Here is a 10,596-nt window from a genome sequence, read left to right on the forward strand (position 1 = left end):
AATACTTTGGAAATAATCTTACTAAAGTCAGAGATCGATCCAATGAAAATTACAGAACTCCAAAAAAAAGAGGTTGTAGAGAATTTCAGAAAATGGAAAGTTATTCCCTGCACTGGATAGGAACAACGAACATTGTGAAAATGGCCATACTCCCAAAATTGTTATACAGATTTAATACCATCCCTATCAAACTACCACCAACATACCACATACACCTGGAGAAATCGTTTCTAAAATTTATTTGGAACTAGAAAAGACATACAATAGCCAAGGCAATCCTGGAAAACAAAGACAAGGCAGGAAGCATCACAATTCCTGACTTGAAATTGTACAACAAAGCTACTGCAATTAAATCAGCATAGTACTTCAACAAAATAGACCTGAGGATTAATGGAATAGATTAGGAGATGCAGAAGCCTGTACAAACACACTCAGACACCATATCTTTAACAAAGGCACCATACATGCTTAATGGAAGAAAGAAAGATAGCCTCTTTAACGAATGGTGCTGGAAAAACTATCTCTACATGCCAAAAACTAAAACTTGAACCCAGGTCTATCAGCACACATTAAGCTAAAGTCAAAATGGATTAAAGATCAAAACATTAAAACAGAAACAATCTCCTAGAAGAGAAAATAGCAGGAATTCTTGCAAACATAGGGGTAGGCAAATAGTTCATGAACAAAAATCAAATCACATGGATAATAATTGAAAGAATTAACAACTGGGACCTCCTCTTGTTGAGAAGTTTTTATAAAGGAATACTCTCTCGAATTTGTAAAGAATTAAGATACATTACTGCCCCAAAATTTAAATATCCTATCTAGAATTAGACACAGAAGATGAGCACACACTTCTCAGAGGCTGAAATTAAAGAAGCAAATAAATATATGAAAATATGCACCATATCACTAGCCATCCATGAAGTGCAAATTAAAGCAACACTGAGATACTATCTCATCCCAGAAAGAATGGCTATCATAAATAAATCGACCAATAACAAATGTTAGAGAGGCTGAGGGAAAAAGGAACCCTTCTCCACTGCTGATAGGTATGTAGACTGGTGCAGCCATTATGGAAATCAGTGTGAAGACTCCTTAAAAATCTAGGACTGGAAATCCTATTCAAACCAGCTGTCCCCTACTGGGAATTTTCCCAGAGTAACTGAAAACATCGTATCATAAGGATATATGTGTGCCTATGTTTATAGCAGCACAATTTATGATAGCCAAATCTTGCAAACAACCAAGATGCCAGTCACCCTAGGAATGGATGAAAATGACGTGATATTTTTATACAATGGAGTATTACTCAGCTATAAAGAATGATAAACTCAAAGCCTTTATACTTAAGTGGATATATGCTGATACCTGTGAAATAAGCAACTGAACTGAAGATAACTCTATGTATAATACTAGAGTCATGCTTGGAATGCTTGTCATTCAGGTCTGGTAAATACATACTGCTTGTCATGTCATCCCAATTACTGTCATACTATCTGTCAAGTAAATGTTTGTTTAAAAAAATGATAATAAATGAAAAGATACAAGAAAAAAATGTCACAGTACTGTCTTGCTACAATGCTGTGTATGGTTGGATTCTAAATTTCTGTGTAAAAATATGTAACTGTTTATTTCTATTTTTAAAATATTTTTTGATGTTTTTCTTCTTTTTTTCTCCATTGTCTGTAGGGATTTAAATTTTAACATATCAATACTTGATTGAAAATACCTGTTCCATGTTATACCTAAAATGATTGATATTAAGACAGATAATAAGGTTAAGCTCAACTGCCCATATTATAGGAGAATATATCCTTAAGCTTCTCTTCTGGAGGATTAAGAGCTTAGATTTGCAGACCAAAAATTAGACATAAAAAAGGGCTGCAAGGACAGACAACATTCTGGCCCTAGTTTTTCAAGGTGAGTGAGTACTTGGGACATAGTTGAATCTGTACTGTAACATCCTGTAACTCAGTTGTGTCCCAAAATTTCTGATCAAGTAGATTATGGGCCCACAGAGGAAAATGTTCAATGATGTAGTGTGTGCCTAAGGAGAGTCACATGGAGGGTAAACACTCTCTCAAGCTTTCTCAGAGCACTAATTGCTCAAGCAATGGCATTGACTCATCCACATGGCTGACACTGACAAAGAATCTACAGACTGCAATACAGTGTTTCAGGGTAAATCCCAAGGGGATTTGTCTGATCTTGTCAGATACAAAAGTTGCGTCTCTTGTTATATAGGTCTTGCTTTATCTTGGTCTTAATCATCCAACAGAAAAGTATAAAAATGAGGTATAAAAAGTAAAGCCATATTAATATGCTGAACTATAAAAGCCTCAAATCAACAACTTCTGACATTGCCAGTCCTACAGATAACATACCACTATTATAGAGTACTAGACTGTATTGGATTGTTTTACTGAATTCATGCACCTACAATATTTAAATGGCAAGGGAATGCTCATCTCTGACAAATCTAAACAAAAAAAGGGTATAAAAATGAAGGATCACTTTGTATTTTTATGTACAAAATAGTTAAGATAGATATACAGCTACTTTCGCTTAACTGAATGAGAAGAAAGATTTGTGCTAATAGGGTTCAGACAGGATATCATATCTGCAGCTTGTACTATGAATATCCACTATAATGACAAAAATATGCAATGTATTAATTATTGAAACTGTCCTATTAATTGGTTTTGAAACTATCTCATGGCTATTTTTTTCTCAATAAAATTAATTTTAAAAAATGTTAAAAGTAAAAAAAATCAAGCCCCCAAAATTCAAAGACCCAATCCAAAAATGGGTATCTGGCATGCATATACATTTCTCAGAGGAAGAAAAGCAAATGAAAAGTAAATATATGAATAAATGTTCAATATCATTGTTCATTCAAGAAATTCAAATTAAAACTACGCTGTCATACCCAGAAAACATGGCTAACTCTAAGAAGTCAGCCAATAACAAGTGCTGACAAGGTTGTGGAGAAAAAGGGAGCCTTCTGTAGTGTTGGTGGGAGTGTAAACTGGTACAACCACTATGGAAATCAATGTGGAAATTCCATAAATAGTCTTAATTGGAGATCCCATTGAAGTCAGATGATCCCAGAGTAATTTTCTGGAAGAACTGGAAATCTCATACCAAAATGTTATATATGCACCCATGTTTATAGAAGCACAATTTGTTATGGCTAAATCCTGAAACAACCTAGATGACCGTCAACTGAAGAATGGATAAGGAAGATGTATTTTTACACAAAGTAGTATTGTTCAGGAATAAAGCAGGATAAATTTGAGTCTTTTGTTCGTAAATGGATGGAACTAGAGCACATACTCTGAAGTGAAATAAATCAGACTCCCATGTGCAAACATTGTATTGTCTCCTTAGTGTGAGAATCCAAAAGAGAAAAGTGGTATCTGAAGGATACAGTAGATACTAATAAAAAGCAATGATCTTATTCTAAGGGAAAGTTACTGATTTGAGGAGAAGGAAAGGAGAAGGAGTGGGGAAAGATATTTACTTTGTGTATATAAGCAAGATAGGTTGGACAACTCTATGGTTGTCCAACTCTATGGTTTGGATTCCGCTACTCTATGGAAAGAAGCAGTTAACTCTTTAGTTTGTTTCATCTCCTTTATTTAATTGTTTGCCCTTGTTGTCTTAAATTCTTGCACATTTATTTCCTCTTTTTCTTTCTTCTTCCAATTTTACATGCATATATCTGATAATATGAATGGAAGACAGCACTATGTATTTCAAGAAATGCTGTGAAATTCATAGTACATTAATTAAATGAAATTTTGTATAACCTGTAATTTTTGTTCTTTAATTCTAATTTGTACTCTCTTTAAAAAATAAGAATTGGTTGAATCAAGTATAAATGTTGGCAAAATTTTACATTTATCAAAGATAGGAAAAATCAGAATCTACAGATTTAGTGCAGCCCAAGTAATAGTATGAAAGCAAGAAAAAAATCAAATTTTCACCCTACAGTGTGAGAGTGGGCTACTTGAGGAGTACTTAATGGCAGCTGTCCTGTTCTTATACATCCCCCTGGCCCTCACATCCAGGTCATGCTATCAAAATGCTGCTGTGGTTTCCCTGAGATGTCCACATGCAGGTCTTTGGGAACTACTATGTGCTTGTGTTCCTGGAAGGTGGGGCACCTACTTTCCCAGCCAAATCTGAGTGAATATGCAATTGCCTACTAACTTGGGGCTAAATTCCTGCCATCAGAATGTAGTGAATTATTTGGCCTAACCTAATACTGCAGATGGTTGAAATAACACCTTTACATAAGAGGCAAATTATTGTTGAATCTGAAGAATTACTAGTCTCTGGAGTTACCTATAAATTTTTAACAGTGCATTTGAGTGATGAGTGGTTCATTTCAATTTTATAAATTTTCTCAAACACAATTTCAGTCAAGATAAAGCAAGTAACTCCAGAAGAATGTGTAAGTGCTCTTTTATGCTGGTCTTTTTTTATCATATGTAATTTTTTCATATGTAATACCTTGACATAATCATATCTGTTAAAAATAAGGGGGGCGAGGGAGATAGCTCAATACAATAAGCACTTGTCTGGCAAGTGCAAGGTCCTGAGTACAATCCCCAGTACCGGAAAAAAAAATTATGTCTATTAATGTGAATAATTGTCTTACTACACTAGGCTTTACAAAGAACATTGTAGCCTGATCAAAAACTATAGTGAATGCTTAAATTTTTAAAAATGCAGCACACTATAAGATATATTGTCATTAATCTCCCTCAGTAGACTACCCCTCATTTGGGACACAATACATTGCTTTTGTCACTTGAAGCAGTTCTAGAAGTCCTTTCTTCTGAGTGTTTCTAGTTGTGCTCCTGTCTGTCTCTATGTCCTGAATTAATTTAAACTGTTTATCTTTCACGGTTATTTTAACTTTGAGTAAGGGCTGGAAGTCACAGGGTGCCAAATCTGTAGAATAAAGTAGACAAATGGATTAGATCACACCCTACATTTTGACAAATCTGCCTTTTTGTTAGATGGAACTTAGCAACCACTTTCACCATACATTTTTGCATACCTCCCACAAGTATTTATAAAAAAGCATTTGCAGAATGGCTTCAGAAGTCACCAAGAATGATAAGGTAATTGTGTACAAATCAAGAAGTTTTTAGTTTTTTAAAGAATTTAAACAATCACCATATGATTTGATCACTCTATGTTTTGGTCAGTCTTTGTATCTCCATATACACTATATATTTATGCATTGGAAATGTTCATCTCAATACTGGATATGTAAACATAAATATTAATGAAGGAGAATAAAACAATTTTTATTATAATTTATGTGCTCTTAGGTTATATTCATTACCTTTGTTGTAACTTTATAAAAGGCTACTATAACTACTGAAAATTCAAAATAGAATTTTCATCTATGAAAATATGCATATACCGTAGCCAGCTGGCTGTGAAGTCACCAGTCTCTGATTTACCGTGAGCACATCTGTGAGCTTCTTTGGTCAGTCTGCTTGGTTTTAGCATATTTTTAAACACTTCCTCATTGTCTCCTGCTATAGAAATGCAGCTGTGTTCCCAACTGTTCATTGGTGAAGTTACAGTTGGTTGTCTAAGAAAATAATTACACGTGAGGGAAAACGTAAAGGTAAATAAAACACAGCTAAAAGGAATTCAAGTAAAAAATTGAGTAGCACATAGATGCTGCTCACTAAATATTTGTATGAGTTGTTTTGAGAAGTTTGTATAGTTCAAGCTCCATAGAACAAAATATAGTAACTATAAATAGAGCCAACATTATCATCTTTCATGATTCACAGATTTGCAGATGATGAATAGGTAAGAATAACCAGAACACTAAACTGAGACACAGATGCTGTTAAATATTGCCATTCTCAATACTATTAATAACTGCATGCATTTACATAATGTTTCCATAACCAATTATAAGAAAAATTAATAAATATAAATTATACAATCTAGATGTAAATTCAGACTCTTAAGCTTATTAATAAGCATATGATCTAGTACAAGTTTTATTTTGGTTTTTTGTATTTTTAGGGAAGGGTCTACAGAGTGTTCAGAGTCTCACTACTAGATCAGACTCATAGTGATCCGCCTGTCTACAGCCTCCCAAGAGCTGGGATTATGGATGTGCACCACCACGCCCAGTCTCAATTGCTGTCTCAGCATGCCTTGGGGGTGGGGCCAGCACAGCAGGCCCTGAGATCAAACCCCTGGCCCCTGTGCCTGCTTGCAGTTGCTTTAATCCACTGAGCTATTTGGCCAGCCCTGGTACAAGTTATTTAATTTCTATTTTGTCACATAATTAGGGATTATAAACCTTATCTTATGCATGGATTTGGGTGATACATGAAAAACAGCAAATCATAAGAGAGTCTTTGCTCTAAAAACTATTAATTAAATCCAAAAATATGAGTAGATAATATAGAATGCATTAACCATTGTTACTCTCCTAATATCTTGTTATGAAATTTTATTTTTTATCTTTAAAATAAAATTTTAAAAAAGAAAAAAATAATTTTTGAATGTTTTTAAGAAGGTACATGGACTATAGAGATAACTGAACAACAAGCTTAGATCCCTAAAGCTAGAATCAGAAATCTAGGTCAGACTTTAGAATTTTGGTGACACCTGTGGAGGGAGAGAAAGAGGTTAAAAAAAAGGATCAAACTGTATTGTGTCTATGTACCAACTCATCATAAAGAATGCAAACATTATGTATTATACACATGTACTAATAATTTTTTAAAAAAAATTTTAAACTGCTGGGACAGCATTTTGGAGACCGCGTTGCATTCTCAGAGGGCATAGGCACCATGGTGTGCACTGATGACATCAGGGTGCTGAGACTGAGACCTCTGGAAACTGGATATTCAGGCTGTCAGCCACACTAGAATGGTTTTTGCAGGGGTGCTTCTTTCTTACTTCGAGTGCTTCAAAGACCAGAGTGGCCATGTCCAACTGGTAGAGCCCAGGTCACAAATTTTCACTTAGCAACTGTAAAACTGGTAAAATGCGTTTCTGACTTCCACAGTCAGACATCTATTTATTAAATAGAAATAGCCTCAAATTTAAACAGGATAAAGAAAATATAACAAAGAATGGGAAATATTCACTATTGCCTGTAGTCCCTTAGCCTCTCAAGCTCCTTAAGTATTCTTCTCCCATACATAAACTTTCAGTATTTATTACTGCATACAGTCCCAAGTCTCTAATCCCTGGGCTATGTTCACTCCTTTTCATTTCATAAACTCATCTTGAACATGTAATTTATGTGTTTAAAAATCACCATGAGTACACCATCTACAGAATGATAGGGATAAATAGAGGGTAAAAAAAGAAAGTGAAAAATACTTAATGCACATGTATTTCTCATTTCAGTCCATTTTTCTTCAAGTTACAAACTATTCATGATATTTATATATTTATACATTTATAACTCACATTGCATATTTTTCTCTCAAATCAGAAATAGTTTACTGTAGTCTTAAGGAGGTGACACGTAATGTCATTCCTAAGGGATCTGAGTGTATGTCTAATTTAAACTGCTGTTGTCTTCCCTTGGCACTTGCTATGTTCACAGATACTGCCTGGCACCTGTGGGTTACCTGGGTATGCTCTTCTTTCCCTCTCTGCCTTCGCTGAATGATAGAACTCTGTCTCCCTGAGATCATCCAAATTGATTGTCCCTACTGAATAGTATGCATGGCTTTCCTGTTAGTACATCAAAAAGAGGATCTAGGTGCTGGGTTGTTTTTCCCAAGTAAAGAAATCACACATGGAGTAGTAGCAGCTGTAATGGGAGCCTACTTAGATGTCTGATAATCTACTCTCAGTATTAAAATCCATCTGCCTTCTCCATAGTCAAATAAAACTGGAGTAGACTAGCTGAAGAATTGAAACTTGCAGATGGTAACCACACATTTCTATAATCCTTCAAGAAATATGATAGTGTTTTGGTTATCTATTAAGGTGGGTAGGCAATTTCAGGAGTTTCCAGGTCTTTTCTACAATGAAAACCCCCAGCCCACAGTTCAATAAACCAAGAATGATATTCTGCTCATTGGTGAGTAGTATTATACCAACTCTACATTCTGTACCTAAGAAAATGAAAATGAGTTAGGTTTGTGGACTTTGGGGTCCACTCTGGTATGGGCCCATGCCAATACTTCACTAATAACCTGACTTCCATCAGCCTCTGACTGGTTTCAGAGTCTTTAATTTCCTCTCTACTGGTGTATTACTTTCTTTTAAAAAAATATTTTGATTATTTATTTATTTGGTGTAGAGTTTTGCTATGCAGCTCAGACTCATAGTGATCCTCCTGTCTCAGCATCCTCAATGTTGGGATTACAGGCATGAGCCACCATCCTGATTTTGGTGGCTGGCACAGCAGGTAGTACCAGGAATCAAACCCAAGTCCTTGGGCTTGCCAGGCAGATGTTTAGACCACCAAGCCATCTCCCTGGCTCACTGATGTATTTCTGAAAGCCTTGTTGAAGCATAGCTTGCACACTCACCAAGCTAATAGCTGAGAAGTTTGTAAGTAATAAGAAATTCAGTCCAGATTATCACGTCCCAAAATTTTTGCATACTTTTTCTATAGCACAACAAGAGCATTCTGGCACCTCATCTTTGTTTAGTATACAAAATTTTGGGGCCGGGGAGATGGCTCAGTGGAATAAGTGCTTCCTTGGTAAGCGCAAGGGCCTGAGTTCAATTCCCGGTTCTGAAAAAAAAAAACACTGAGATTCTGTGTTACTCTAGAAGGAATGGCTTTCACCAAAATCTCAAAAGACAGTAAATGTTGGTGAGGTTGGAAAAAATAGTGTACAAAATTTGAGGGTCCAGAACTCATTCCTACAAACAAGGAAATTGTTAGAGTCACTGTGCACTGCTTGATTTGATATACTTGTTGGCATAATAACATCGAGAAGGTCAGTCTGCTAGAAGATAAAATTCTTTCCACTTCATCCTAGCATAGGATTCACTTTCAAATATATTCTCCACACTTACGTGAATATACAGAGGCAAATCTTTCCATTCTGGATGTTTATGATGTTTTTCTACTTCCTGACTGCTGAGTGCAGGTTTGTATTTGAGTCCTATTGTAACTATAGGAACTAGGAGAGATGGGAGATTGACATTTTCCTTACTATGTGGGCTCATTTGTTGTCATTTTGACACAGTTATCATCACTGTTTTCTAAATTCATGATTAAAAGTCTACTAATGAGAATAATTCAGAAAAGGTCTGCATGAGGAAGGTCTCAAAGGTGGCTCTAGGTGGAAGAGAATTTACATTACAGTAATAGAAATCCTTTTAGAACTTTCATTCAATAAGCCCACTGTGGCCTGGCTGCATAGGTCCATCAGCACTGGTTTATAATATCAAGTCACACCTCCTGGGGTTTTTTTTCTGAATTTACACTACACATGATAACTAAAAATCAAGTCAGATGTCTGATTTCATACGGTTCTGAGGTGGGAATGTTCACAAAATCTCACAGATATGAACAAAATTTCCTTGCCATCGTTCTTCATGACCCATTAGTGTTAAGTACTAGACAATCAAGTAATAGAAATGGAAATATTTTGGAGATCAGTATCCTTCTACCTTTCAAGTCCTTAATGGCAGAGGCAACTACTACATTTCTCCCTTCAGAGTGATATGGTTTTTGATTTAAAAAAAAAAAAAAAAAGTCTTAAATTGTACTTTAATTAGTCCATCCTGTATTACTGCTCCATTTCTCAGAAAAACTCCAAATTACAGGTATCAGGGATAAATCAAACATGTACACCAATAAAAACTGCAGAGCATAACTATCTAAGACAAGCAAGGCTAAGCACTACCGTCAAGACCTTCAGCATACGGCAACCCTCCTCCCAAGATTGCACTAGACCTATCAAGAAAAGCTGTGAAAAAGATCTACAAGGTGCTGTACATGGTTTCAGGGTGAATCCTGAGGGAATTTGACTGACCTTGTCAGATACAAAAGTTACATTTTAGTTGTATAGGTCTTGCTTTAATTTGGCCTTAACCATTCAGCAGAAAAGTATAACCACAAGATATAAAAAGTAATGCCATACTAATATGATGAGCTTAAAAGGCTCAAATCAACAACTTCTGACAATTGCCAGTTCTACTGATAACCCACTACTATTATGGACTATTGGACTACACTGGGTTATTTTGCTGAATTCAAGTACTACAATGTTTGAACTGACATCAAGTATAAAAGGGTCCTCAACTACATATGTTGTAAGGTAATAATAAGCTTCTCTTCTGGAGGGTTAACAAGCTAAGTTTGCAGATCAAAAATTAGAGAAAAAGAAGGGCTGCAAGGACAGTCAACATTTTGGCCCTAGGCTTTCAAGGTCAGAGAAGACTCAGGACATAGGAGTACCTGTACTGTAACATCATGTAACTCAGTTGTGTCCCAAATTTTCTGATCAAGGAAATTATGGGGCCACCAGAACAACATAATTGATGACATAGAGTGTGCCTAAGGAGAGTCATCTGGACAGAAAACATTCTCTCAGGCTTTCACAGAGTGCAAATTGT

This window comes from Octodon degus, unplaced genomic scaffold, assembly GCF_000260255.1.
Source record: "Octodon degus isolate 3935 unplaced genomic scaffold, OctDeg1.0 scaffold00234, whole genome shotgun sequence".
NCBI classification, from domain to species: domain Eukaryota; kingdom Metazoa; phylum Chordata; class Mammalia; order Rodentia; family Octodontidae; genus Octodon; species Octodon degus.